The following is a 14,804-nucleotide window of genomic DNA, read 5'->3' as shown; positions in this document are numbered from 1 at the left end:
GTTTGTTTCTTTTTTTAATTTATTAAAAAAAAATTTGGGGGTGCGTTGGGTCTTCATTGCTACATGTGGGCTTTCCCCAGTTGCGGCGAGTGGGTTTCTCATTGCAATGGCTTCTCTAGTTGCAGAGCACAGGCTCTAGGCGTAAGGGCTTCAGTAGTTGTGGCACGCAGGGTCAGTAGTTGCAGCTCACGGGCTCTAGAGTGCAGGCTCAGTAGTTGTGGCACATGGGCTTAGTTGCTCCGCAGCATGTGGGATCTTCCCGGACCAGGGCTTGAACCCGTGTCCCCTGCATTGGCAGGCAGATTCTTTACTTATTATTTTTTAAAGTTTTATTTATTTATTTATTTTTGGCTGAACTGGGTCTTTGTTGCTGTGCGTGGGCTTTCTCTAGTTGTCGTGAGTGGGGGCTACTCTTCGTTGGGGTGCGCGGGCTTCTCATTGTGGTGGCTTCTCTTATTGTGGAGCATGGGCTCTAGGCGTGCGGGCTTCAGTAGTTGTGGCTCATGGGCTCTAGAGTGCAGGCTCAGTAGTTGTGGCTCACGGGCTTAGTTGTTCTGCGGCACATGGGATCTTCCCAGACCAGGGCTGGAACCCGTGTCCCCTGCATTGGCAGGCAGATTCTTAACCACTGCGCCACCTGGGTAGTCCCTCAATATCTTGTAATAACCTATAACCTGAATTTAGAAGGGAAAACTCAACAACACCGCCGAATGATAGCCCAATTTCACAGGGTAGCTTCCTTGACTTTATAATGAGCAGTATTTTCATTCATCATTATTATGGTGACTCATTTTCTCATCTAATAAATGATGGCTCTTTCATTTCCTTCATAAATGTTGATGAATTTGTTTCAATATCATCATCAGTATTTATTCTTGTAAAAATCTGTTCAGCAATTCTAAAGGAAGCATATTTTGCTGGAACATATGATCCTCCAAACTCCAGAACTCCACACTCCAGAGGCCCTCCTCTGGATATGCTCAGCAGGTGGATTCTTAACCACTGTGCCACCAGGGAAGTCCCCACACCAAAGTTTTGAAAGCCGCTGCTAAGCTATATAACCTTAGGCAAGTTAGTTACTTAACTTCTCCAAGCCTTAGTTTGTTTGTCTGTAAAACAGGGATAATAATAGGTCTTATCTTCCTGGGCTACTACAGGGATCATGTAAAGCCCTTAGAAAAGTGTCTGGCACCTAGTAAGCCCTCAATATCTGCTTCTTGTCATTATTATTACCACCATTATTGTCATCATCTTCATTGCCATTATTTGGCCCACCGCATTCTTGTTTGCTCACAGATTTGATTATTTTAATTAAGCAAAGCCAAGTTTATTGGTTACTGTAGGAAGGGAGACCATACCCTTGACAGAGTCTTAGTAGCATCTCCCAGATTGTTTTTCATTGATGACATTTTGGGGTTTCTGCTTCTTAAGGCTGGAAAAGATGGTATCCTAAGCCATTTCTAAATCATGCAGCAGGATGGATTTATTTTTAGGAAAGTTTCTAATGGCATCCACAGTGTTTGAATTAAAGCTTACTTTTGATCTCAGAGTTTGGCACATCCTTGCCCCTGCCTTAAAAGTCAGGTTGCATCTTACTTTGGGGCTAAAAGTTCTGTCTACTGACAACAGCAACATATCAAGTTGTTTAAAGTCATTTCTTTAAAAGTTGTCACTTGTTATGAATTACCCTCATATTTACACCTTCCTTTAAAAAATGAACACAGTGGGGACTTCCTTGGTGGTCCAGTGTTTAAGACTCCATGCTTCCACTGCAGGGGGCGTGGGTCCGATCCCTGGTCCAGGAACTAAGATCCCACATCCATGTGGCTGGGGAAAAAAAAAAGAAGAACACAATGTAGAAATAGAGTTCTCTCAACTAGTGTTGGTTGAGTGATGGTGATTCTAATTAAATTGGGTGAAATCTTGGAGGTACCATGCTAGTATGTTTGGAACTAGAGTACCACATACCATGTTTGGTAACTTGTCAGTTTGCAAGTAAAACTTAGAGGAGCACCATTCCTATTAACCCTTTCTTCTCTGAATACTTCAGAGTATTCAGAGTGGCTTATAACTGTTAATTAAGCCTCAAAACATCTCTGTGACACGGATAATTACACTAGTCATTCCTACATTTTAGACGGGCACATTATAGGAGGAAGAGGTTAAGTGAAGCTAGTTCTTCCAGTTAGGCTGATTCAGCAGCAAAACCACTCAGGGAATGTTTAAGCGTTGCAATCTAAATAGTTCTGCAACTGGTTTCTTTAAGTATAACATTTAAAACTGAGTTGTAATAGTATTGCAAGTCCTAGCCACATCAATCAGACAAGAAAAAGAAATAAAACATATATCCAAATTGGAAGGGAAGAGGTAAAATTGTCATTCTTTGCAGATGACATGACATTCTTAATAGAAAACCCTAAAGACTCCACATAAAAACTGTTAGAACTAATAAATGAATTCAGCAAGGCAGCAGGATACAAGATTAATATACAGAAAAGTGTTGCATTTCTTTACACTAACAATGAAATATCAGAAAGAGAAAGTTAAAAACCAATATCATTTAAAATCACTGCAAAAAAACCCCCAAAAAACCTAGGAATAAACCTAACCAAGGAGGTGAAAGACATATGATGAAAACTATAAAACACTGATAAAGGAAACTGAAGATGATTCAAAGAAATGGAAACATATCCCATGCTCATGGATTAGAAGAATTAATATTGTTAAAATGGCCATACTGCCCAAAACAATCAACAGATTTAATGTGATCCCTATCAAATTATCCATAATATTTTTCACAGAACTAGAACAAACAATCCTAAAATTTATATGGAACCACAAAAGACCCAGAATTGCCAAAGCAATCCTGAGGAAAAAGAACAAAGCTGGAGGCATAACCCTCCAGGCTTCAGACAATACTACAAAGCTACAGTAAGTAAGATGTTACGGAAAAAGCCAAAAGAACTTTTTGGCCAACCCAATAGATACAATGCAATATTACTCAGCCACAAAAAAAATAATGAAATATTGCCATTTGCAGCAACATGGATGGACCTAGAGAATATCATACTATTTGAAGTAAGTCAGACAGAGATAAACAAATATTACATGATATCACTTTTATGTGGAATCTAAAAACTAATACAAATGAACCTATATACAAAACAGAAATATTATATGATATCACTTTTATGTAAAATCTAAGAAACAATACAAATGAATCTATACACAAAACAGAAACAGACTCAAAGACGTAGAAGACAAACTTATGGTTACCAAAGGTGGGGGGCGGATAAATGCAGAGTATGTAATTAACAAACTACTATACATAAAACAGATAAGCAACAAGGATTTACTGTATAACACAGGGAACAATATTCAATATCTTATAATAACCTATAATGGGAAATAATCTGAAAAATATATGTATATAACTGAATCACTTTACTGTATACCTGAACCTAACACAATATTATAAATCAACTATACTTCAATTAAAAAAGATAAAATAGAGTTGTTGAGAAATGAATACATTTTTGCAAAAACAAAAATTGAGTCTAACCTGGTGAAGAAAAAAGGAAGGTACACCCTGCGTTTAGCCAGGGCTTAACTACTCTGACTTCCTTTATGTCCAGTCTCCCAGTGCTGGACTTCTCCCCTTCTAATAAGTATGGATTCTTGTCCCTCCCTCTCATTTCCACTCACCAGTAAACTGTGACCCTACACTACCCACTGGTCTGCAGTGGAGGGAACAGCCTGAGTTACTGACGGCAGGCATGGCTCAAACAGCTTGCTGAGAGTGAGCCATGTCTAGCAGACCCACAGCGCTCCACTTGGCTCTCCCCCATTTCACTCACGTGCTGGTTTCTGCTAAACATAGCCCAGTTCCCAGGTCACCAGCTGGCAAAGCTCTGAACTATTTTTAGCTAGGTCCAGGGCTCAGGGCACTCAATCTGGATAGGAAGCTGAGATACCACTCTAGTTTTTAAAAATAATAACTTCTATTTTTCTCTCGTTACGATTTATCATGACTTCATTTTAGACTTTCTGGAAAATATAGCTGAGGAAAAGGTGAGAACATTTAAAACACATAGCACAAAAAAGAAAATTTAAATTTTCTTTAATTTTAGGGTAATACTCTTCATTGAGGTGCTATACCTATATCTATCTATATATACAGTAAAGCATACTAATCTTAAATACACATTGTGTAAGTATATACTTGTTTGACCCAAACCTAGATCAACATAATGGATATTCCAACACCCCAGAAAGTTCTCACTTGTCCTTTACAGCCAATATCCTTATGCTCCAAAGGTAAATCCTATCCTTACTTTTACCACTTTTGATTCGTTCTATCTGTTTTTGATTTTAATATAAATGGAATCATATGGTATATACTTTGGCAGCACCGCATGCAGGATCCTAGTTCCCTGACCAGGGATCGAACCCGTGCCCTCCTCAGTAGAAGCTTGGAGCCCTAACCACTGGACTACCAGGGAATTCCCTAGTATATACTTTTTATGTTTTCCTTTTTTTCACTCATTATGTCTGTGAGATTCATGCATTTTGTCACATGTAGCAGTAGATTGTTGTTTCGTCTGTTTTTGCTGTATAAAATTCCACCATGTGAATACACTACAATTTATCACTTCTCCTATTGAAGGATATTTAGTTTGTTTCCAAATTTTGGTTATTAAAAATAAAACTGTCGGGCTTCCCTGGTGGCGCAGTGGTTGAGAGTCCGCCTGCCGATGCAGGGGACACGGGTTCGTGCCCCGGTCCAGGAAGATCCCACATGCCGCGGAGCGGCTGGGCCCGTGAGCCATGGCCGCTGAGCCTGCGCGTCCGGAGCCTGTGCTCCGCAACGGGAGAGGCCACAACAGTGAGAGGCCCGCGTACCGCAAAAAAAAAAAAAAATAAAACTGTCATGAACATTTTGTTTGTGTCTATCAGTGACCACACGCACCCATTTCTGGTGGGTATATACCTAGGAGTGGAACTGCTAAGTCATAGGGTAGCCTTAGATCTGGCTTTTATAAATGTGTCAGTTTTCCAAACCAATTCTACCAAATTTACATTCCCAAGAGCAATGTGTGAGAGTTCTAAAACATACCTTCACTTGATAATTTCAAATCTTTTAACTTTTAACTATTCTAAAGAGTATGAGTTGGGGACTTCCCTGGTGGAGCAGTGGTTAATAATCTGCCTGCCAATGCAGGGGACACGGGTTTGAGCCCTGGTCCAGGAAGATCCCACATGCCACAGAACAACTAAGCCTGTGTGTGTGCCACAACTACTGAGCCTGCATTCTAGAGCCTGCAAGCCACAACTACTGAGCCCACATGCCACAACTACTAAAGCCCGCAGGCCTAGAGCCCGTGCTCCACAATGAGAAGCCACCGCAATAAGAAGCCTGCTCCCAGCAATGAAGAGCAGCCCTCGCTCGCCGCAAGTAGAGAAAGCCCGCACACAGCAACAAAGACCCAACGCAGCCAAAAGTAAATAAATAAATAAATAAAATTAATAAAGAGTATGAGTTGGTATCTCATTGTGGTTTTCATTTGCATTTCCCTGGTGACTAATGATGTTGAGTACTTTTTCAGACACTTACTGGACATTTGGACAATCTCTTCTATGAAATGCTTCTTTAAATCTTTTGCCCATTTTAAAAATTGGGTTTTTTGCCTTTCTTCTTATTGGTTTATAGGATTCGAGTTATTTGTTGGACCCTCAGACTCCTCATCTATAAAAAGAATAGGACCATGACATTAAAGTTCCTCCAAGCTCCAACAGCCTACTATTTTACTCAATGGATGCTTTTGGTAGAGACAAAATAGATGAGTTCAAATAAACAAAACACATCAGAACACAAAATATATACTTAAAGGAAAACACAGAATGAAGAAAATACATGTGCTCAATATATATAAATAGGATCTTCCCATCCAAAATATATTGATAAAAATTGATATAAATATATAGATCCAAATATGTATGGTCAACATCCAACTGTATTCCGTAAGTAATTAAGGAAAATGAACCAGAAGTTTGCACATCTGATTAAAAATGCAGTAAATCACTATCTGGACAAATGGAGAGGCACTGTTAAAAATGCAAATTAAGGGCTTCCCCAGTGGCGCGGTGGTTAAGAATCCGCCTGCCAATGCAGGGGATCCGGGTTCGAGCCCTGGTCCGGGAAGATCCCACATGCCACGAAGCAACTAAGCCCAGGCGCCACACTACTGAGCCCGCATGCTGCAACTACCAAAGCCCGCATGTCTAGAGCCCGTGCTTTGCAATGAGAGAAGCCACCGCAATGAGAAGCCCATGCGCCACAACGAAGAGCGGCCCCCGCTCGCCACAACTAGAGAAAGCCCACACGCAGCAACGAAGACCCAACACAGCCAAAAATAAATAAACTAAATTAAAAGAGAAAAAATTAAGTAAAAGGGGGAATAATGTCTTTAAAAGGAGATTTACTTATGTCTTTGTTCGACAAACATTTGAAAGACTAGATCTGTAGTCTCTTCCTTCAAGGAACTCAAACTCAGGGAGATAGATGTAATAATTATAGGCAATGTTTCTGGAGGGCTTCCTACGTAGGAGGTACTACTTAAGTGCTTTAGATGTATTAACTCTTTTTTTAAAATAAATTTATTTATTTTTATTTTTGGCTGCATTGGGTCTTCGTTGTTGTGCGTGGGCTTTCTCTAGTTGCGGAGAGCGGGGGCTACTCTTGGTTGCCCTGCGAGGGCTTCTCATTGCGGTGGCTTCTCTTGCTGCGGAGCATGGGCTCTAAGCGTGGGGGCTTCAGTAGTTGTGGCCCATGGGCTTAGTTGCTCCGTGGCATGTGGGATCTTCCCAGACCAGGGCTCAAACCTGTGTCCCCTGCGTTGGCAGGCAGGTTCTTAACCACTGTGCCACCAGGGCAGCCCAGATGTATTAACTCTTAATACTCACGGCAACCCTGTGAGGTGGATATTATTATTGTCCCTGAAGCACAACGATGAAATAACTTGCTCAAGGTCATGGCATTCCAGTTTAGGGAAGTATCATCGTTTATTTAATTAATCCCTAATCATTAGGCCCAACTGTTAAGTAACAGGGCTGGGATTAGGATGGAGGCTGGGTGGCTCCAGAGACTGAGCTCTGAACCCCTGCACCAAATACCTTGCTCTTTTTATACACAAATAATGGGAGACAAGTATCAGTAGGTACAAACTACCATGGGAGCACAAGGAATAAAACAGTAGACTTGTCAGGGGTGGAGGATGGAGGGTGGGGCCAAAGACGGGGGTAAATCAGGGAGCAGAGTTTACAGACAAGTAGGCAGAGGCAACGTGGACTATGCAAGACCTGCTCAGGTGTTTAGATTTTATACTGAAGATGATGTGGCCTGAAGGATATAAGAGTATAGGCTGGAGGATGGGAGGACCAGTTGGGAGGTTTCTAAAACTGTCCAAATGAAAGGAAAGGCACATCTGAACATAGGCAGAGCCAGTGAAGAGGAAGAAGAAGAACAAAATGACCAGAGTGTGTACTCCACCAACACAGAGAAATGTGTGTATGGAATAAGCAGGCTGGGGGAGAGGGAAAGGAGGCCAAAGAGCACAAAATGACACATGGAGTACTGCTAACTTCTGAAAACGTGTAGGCACACATACTGAACTCCCAGCGTGCAAACAGAGGGAGAGAATGAACCCAGACTGATGGCTCAGCATGTCCTGAACTAGGTCCTCTATGAGCGTTACTTCATTTAGTGCTCCCAACTCTGCCAGGCAGTATCATTCCTATTCTACTGGCAGGGATACTGAGAGCCCCAGAGATTAGGTGAGCTGTCTGAGGGGCATGGCTTGTCTGTGATGGAGCCACAGTGTATGACCCCAAGTTCCTGCTCTTGCGACCCTACCATGGAATCTTCCTCATTCTAGTAGAAAACTTCAGGATCCATGATGTTTGGATCAGGACAATTGAGGGAGAAATTCAAACTAGGAAAACTAGTGTGTGGAAGACTAGCTTGGAATCATCATCCTCCTTCATCCCCCTGTAAATTCTGCACCTCCAACTTCTGTTAACCCCGTCTCCAAGACAGTTCTAGATGTTTCCACATTTCCATTCCCAATGTCATCACCGTAGGACAGCCTGGGTCAGCCCAATCCTGCCCAGGCTCATTTACTTGAATGGCATTGTATCCTGCTCTTTCTCTGATCAAACCTTTTGAGAAGGAACTCTTCAAGACTTCCTAATGAAGATGCTTCCTAAATGGTCTTCCTGTTCCCACTCCTGTTTTCCCCACCTTCTGAGGGATTAGGTCATGCCTCTGTTCTCAGCCCTTCATGGGCTCCCATCACACTCAATATAATCCAGTGTCCCCAGCATGGCTCACTCTGTTGGGACCTTCTCTGCTTCTGACTCCTTCTCTCAACCTCTCTGCCAAGGCTATTCTTCATCTGTGTCAAGCATGTTTCCACCTCAGGGCCTTTACATGGTATTTCTCTCTGCTAGAAATAATCACCCCTCACCGACCTACTCTGAGATATTTACATGGCCCTCACTCATTTTATTCAGATTGCTACTCATTTATCATGTTCTCAGAGATCCTCCCTGACCATCCCCTCTAAAAAAGCATTTTTCTTTATCCCCAGCTTCTTACCCTGCTTTATGTTTCTTTATGACCCCTAGGCACGCATGCACATTCCACCTCCTAGGAAACCAACTATTCTGCTTTGCCAAGGGGGTTCCTGGGCCAACGCACTTTCAGTGTTAAAACCGCAGAAAGTTGGGACTTCCCTGGCGGTCCAGTGGTTAAGAATCCACCTTCCAATGCAGGGGATGCGGGTTCGATCCCTGGTCAGGGAACTAAGATCCCACATGCCACGGGGCTACTGAGCCACAAGTCACAACTAGAGAGAAACCTGCGCACTGCAACGAAAGATCCCGCATGCCACAACCAAGACCTCACATAGCCAAAAATAAGTAAATAAATGAATTAATTTTTAAAAAATAATAAAATGTTAACCCCCCCACACAAAAAACAGAAAACAGAAAGTCCCAGGCAAACTGGGATGGATTGATCACCCTACAGTTCCTCTACCAGAATACAGACTTGATGAGCAAAAACTTTATTTTGTTCTCTGCTGTATCCCCAGCACATAACACAGTGCCTGGCATAGAGTAGGTGTTCAATAGATAATCACTGAATGAGAATACATGAACAGTTTCCTGTTTCAAACAGCATCAGGTTTAAACTCTCCTGCCCAGCATTCCAGTTCCTCCTTGACTGCTCATCTTAATCACCCCACCATCTCCTACCACTCCCTGTGTACACCCTCTGCCCCAGGCATTCCAGGCTTCTTATATTTTTGCAAACTTCACCAGAAAGGATCCCTTCACCGGAAGAGCCCTCCCCTGGCTCTCCTACCTGAGTGTCTGTTTGTTATGTTTTGCTTAATCTTTTGAGATCTATGCCAGTGAACAATGGAGGAGGGATGCATGGGTCCCTATCAGAAGTCCCTAGGGCATTGTTTCAAAATATCTACTCCCTACTCCCAACGCTGAGAATTAGATAGGACTTCCTAAGGGGAGGAAGGGAAATCAAACATTGGTACTTTCCAAAAGCTCCCTAGATGATTCTGACAACAAACACACAGACACTTTATGTGAAAGGCACTGATGTAAACCCCACAATGCTTCACAACCCAGCTCAAGCCCCCTCCGCTGCACCACTTGTATTATGGCCTTCCCTGACCTCACTGTCCTCTCCCTCAGGAATTCTAAAAAGCTCAGGATCTGAACCACACTCCTGAGCACTACTCCTGCAGGCCTGGCATAAAATATGGACAAATCAGGGTTGCATCAGTGGGACTGTTGGCCTGGCCCGGGAGCCCTCTCAGGTGTGTGGGGCGGGCACTCCCCACCCTCCCCCTGGCTGTAGGTGTGAATGAACCCTCCTTCCCTCTCATGCCGGTAGGATCAGCCCTATTGAGAAATCACCCCGCTTCTGCCCACTCCCATCCTGCTGTGAGCAAGCTATCCCTGCCATCAAAGCAGATTACAGCCACTGCCAGGGCCCACCCTTCTCCTCACTTCCCACTTCCTCTCACAACAGTGTCCCAGAGCTGGTCCACCGAACCAGCCCCAGTCTTTAAGTTGTGCTGCCTGGCTGTTCCAGCCAGGGCTCAGAAATCAGACCAACCTGTTGACTCACGGCAAGCCGAAGGCTTTTGAGTCTTCATTCCTACATCTATGAAAGGGAAAATACTGACCTCACGGGAGTTTTAGAGGGATTAAATGTGATAATCAGTAAAAATTCCCAGCACATGGTACACTTAGGAACCTCCTGCCAGAAGCCTTCTTTCTGACAAAGGAGCAATGCCTGTCACCTGGGCATTGGGACACTGGCTCTCCCAGCCAGTTTGGGTTCTGTCTTAACAGAAACATCACTACTAGAAGTACCCCAATGTCACTAGAATCACTCAGTCTCATTCTCTGGGTGGTTTGTGCCAAACTGGAGAGGAGTCTGAGGGGCTTCTTTTTGGCAACTAGAAAGTCATTCTTTGAGCTGGTGGCACTGTTAAACCACATATGGGCAAAACAGAAAACTGCTGTGCTGATCGTTGACCACACTGCCCTGGAAGACCAGAGGAGGAAAAATAGGATAAGGATGGGGTGGGGGTAAAGGGTTCTAGGGATTCCTGTGCAGGAAAGAGAGGCAGATGAAAAGAGTAGGTTCTTGCACAGCATGACGGGGTCAAGTCAAAATCAGAGGGAAGGTGGGGAGGGGAGGGGAGGGATCTGGGCTAAGAATCATTAGGTCTAGATTCAAGTCCTAGTTTTGCTATTAAGTCAGTGCAATGTACCCTTCCTAGATCTCAACTTCCTCAACCACAAAGGGAGGGAGATCAAAAGTAATTGCATCTTTTCTCTTAAAAGTTTCCAGCACATACATGTTCACTCCCTTTTTTTCCTCCTGCCCTTACATTCCCTATCCTTTGGTTTGGAGCCAACTCCTTCCTGGCAACCAAAACTCCAGACACCATGAACTGTCCTCAGCCACCCTGCCCCCTGCCCCCCTTATGAGATCAGAGGTATCAGAGCCTACCTCACTCTCCATGCTGCCAGTCTGGGCTTTGTTTACCATTTGGGGCCCAGGTCTGCCTGTAAATTAGAACTAGAATTGCTTCATGCCTATTGCTTCAGGTAGTGGAAAACACGGATAGATGTTTCCTGCCATACCAAACTGGAATCCTCAATGGCTTTTCCTATAAACTTTGTTATACGTAATTGGTGGTTAGAGTCCATATTACCATGGATACTCTTCTACAGTTACATTAAGGATTAAATTGATTTTGCAGACAGATCTAGGATTTAACCACCACTTGTACCACAGTCTCTGTGGGAAAATATATTCTGTGTTCCAAACAATTGACCTTTTGGAGTTGATCCAGTTCCTAAGTTGGGGACAGCCTGTACAATATTATGTTACATTTTGGGTTTCATTCGTGTGTCCTAGAATCAAAGACTTGTTAGAGCTGGAGGAAACTTTGGAGATCATTAATGCAACTAATTTTGTAGGTAATGAAGCCAAGGTTCAGAAAGACAGAGAGATTTGTTTAAGGGTATTCAGCTACTTTGGTCTCCCACCTTTAAGCCAATGTTTTTCCCACTATCCAAATCATTTTGTGGTCATTTTCCCAAATAGCCATTAAACCACTTGAAAGTTGGGAAGATCATGTTTTCTTCAGTACAGAATCAAACATACTAAATATTTCATAAATACTGAAACAATTCATTATTCACTTTGCTTTGGAGGTCTATTCGCTATAAGATGTCCTCAAATAACAAGTAACATTAGGGTATTTCAATTAAGAATGTATTTATAGTAGACTAGATGTGGTTTGACTCAAGATTTGAATAACTGAAAAATATTCTATTTAACCAGTGTTTCCTATATAAAAGGGCCTGTTAGGGTTGATGTCACTCCAATAAATATTTTTCACAGCTCACAGACACATCTGCTTCTAGTTTTAGGAGATACATGCCATTAATTTTAATGTGGTCTTAGGGGAGAGCCACTCAATTTATAACTACATTAAAAAACTTAATATCCCTTTGTTTGTTTTATTTACCAAAGCCAACTGAAACAGAGACTTATGAAACCATTCAGAAGCAAACCTTCTCCAATTGAAAAGGTGACAAACATAATTTCCATATACTATATGAGGAGAGCCACCGTCATTAGAAACAAAACATTTAAACTGTTTTATTTGAAACAAACTTTCCCATTTGGTGTACTTTTCTTCACCAATAAACACATTGAGTTATTTCTTGAATATCTTTGAATGAGAAAGATAGGAGAGCACTGAAAGAGAAACAATCTCATATAGGTAGGTGACATGGTTTTATTGTAACAAACTAGGGAGTGACCTAAATACACAGCCCTGTAATCTAATTACGAGGAAAAAAAAAAGAGCCACAGATCAACTCTTCAAAAATTAGTCATCCTTTGTGATAGCTGCCCTCCAACTTTAATTGTCTTATAGTTAACAGTTATACAGTTAACTCCTTCAATTACTAAGCATTTATTTTATTTTTTTTATGGTATAAGAAAATGTATTTTCACAAGATATTAATTATGTACCAATAAAGCATTTAAACTAAATACAACACTTCAAAACATTCTGCACAAAGAAGTTACAGATCACATTTATTTAATAACAAAATGTCTAGTTCTTTAAGAAAATATTTTTTAAGAACTTACTGCAATAAAATTTTCCAACCAAAGAAAAAAATATTAAACAAATTATGGTACAAGACATCATAAAACTTATTAATGTAACAAATCAGGCAGAATTTTGTGCTAGAAACAGAATGGGGGATATCTAAATAAAACAAAAAATTCAGAAAATGGGTATTCATAAGTTTCTGGTTAACTTAGGCTTAATGTTGTTAAAGACCGGGAGTCTTTAAGCATCAGACTTTGTTTATAAAAATAAAAAATTCCCCAAACATTAGCAACATACTACCTCAGCACAATTTTTTTTCCCTTTACAATTCAGAATCCTGCTGTTCATTTGTCAAATATATGAACAATATCTAGTTACTTCATTAAACTTAACCAATATTACCCTTCAGATACTGATTCTGTTGCATTATTTTTTTTCCCCAATGAGCCTAGAGCCTATGCACACTTAGATAAAAACTGGTCTTAGGAATACTTTATTCATGAATAATTCTACACATATTCAATGAAAGCCTACATTTCCAGGCCTAGAAAGAGCAAGACAGACACCAGGCCTGCCTACAGAGAGCTTACCATCTAGAATGCAGCAAGTCAAGCACTGGTTTTCAATCACTACGAGCCTTCATTTCACCTTTCAAGATGTGCACAGATATTGATGTCCTCTCTAAGGGCAAACAAAATCTTCCCTTATGCATATCATTCTTTAGATTCTCTACGGGGAACTTTGAAATCTGTATGTTGACAAGGCCTATGCTTTACTTTCTCTGATTGCCTTCTGCTCCTTATAACAATGTCAAGTATTTTATTTTCCTTTCAGTTCTTCCCAACATAGCCCTGCAGTTTTGTCTACCCAGTTTGGCCTTTTCTGTGACACTCGTTACAGCTTTCTGCTCCCCTCCATTTTTTTTTTTTTTTTTTTGCGGTACGCGGGCCTCTCACTGTTGTGGCCTCTCCCGTTGCGGAGCACAGGCTCTGGACATGCAGGCTCAGCAGCCATGGCACACGGGCCCAGCCGCTCCGTGGCATGTGGGATCTTCCCGGACTGGGGCACGAACCTGCGTCCCCTGCATCGGCAGGCGGACTCTCAACCACTCCCCTTCATTTTTTGTTTCTTTCCTTCTTACTAGAAGCCTGGTCATCTGGGCTTCCCCATCTGCCTTTCCTAGCTTCTTATTCATTCTAGTAACTAATCTTAACACTTCCTTAAATGTTGGGTCTTCAGTAAGTAGAATTAGTGAGCATTTCCGTTAGCATTTCCTTGAGCTCTGTTGTGAACATTAGATCTTCTTTACAACAATACTTTTTCCCCAAACGTTATTTAGAAGTATTATCCTAATATTCTAGGGTATTAGGATTTCTGTTTTAAAGGTTTTTTTAAAAAGATCAATAAAGGAATGCATAATTCAGCAACTGATGCTTCTACTTTAGTCTCAAACTCTTTGGCATGGGATACCAATGTTACACGTAAGGGGCTAGATCAAAAATTCAATTTTTGGCTATTTGAATTTTAAATTAAAATTTATAAGAACTCAAGAAGTTTGAAACTTTAAAACAAGCTAAATGATAAAAAGATAGTTATTCATTGATGTGATCCTTTATCATAAATGATATATAATGAAGAATTCAACTATTTTTGTGTCTGCAAGTCAGATGCTATCAAGCAAACTGCCACGTATGGATTGATAATCTTTTTTACATTTTTTAACTCAAAGACAAATAGGAAGATTCAGTAAATTTTAATTTTCCAAATGTTCTCAGAAAGAATGATCAGAAGCATCCTCCAGTTATAAGACACAGGTGAATAATCCATTTACCCCCAACGAACCACCTGTGTGTGCTGTGAGGTAGTAATGTGATCTTCTATGGTGATGACACCCTCAACAGAGAAGTGTCCCCTCTTCACGTGAAGAGTGTGAATAACAAGAAGGGACAGAGAGTTGCCTTTCATTACTTCATCAACTATTGGTGTCTTCATAGGATTTCAAATGCCTGACTCCAATTTTACAACAATAACAATGCCAATATTTATTCTGGAAGGGGATTTTATGTTCCAAGCAGC

Source organism: Hyperoodon ampullatus, assembly GCF_949752795.1.
Source record: "Hyperoodon ampullatus genome assembly, chromosome: 15".
NCBI lineage: Eukaryota > Metazoa > Chordata > Mammalia > Artiodactyla > Ziphiidae > Hyperoodon > Hyperoodon ampullatus.
The sequence above is the reverse complement of the archived record's forward strand: the minus strand, read 5'-3'. Positions refer to the sequence as shown.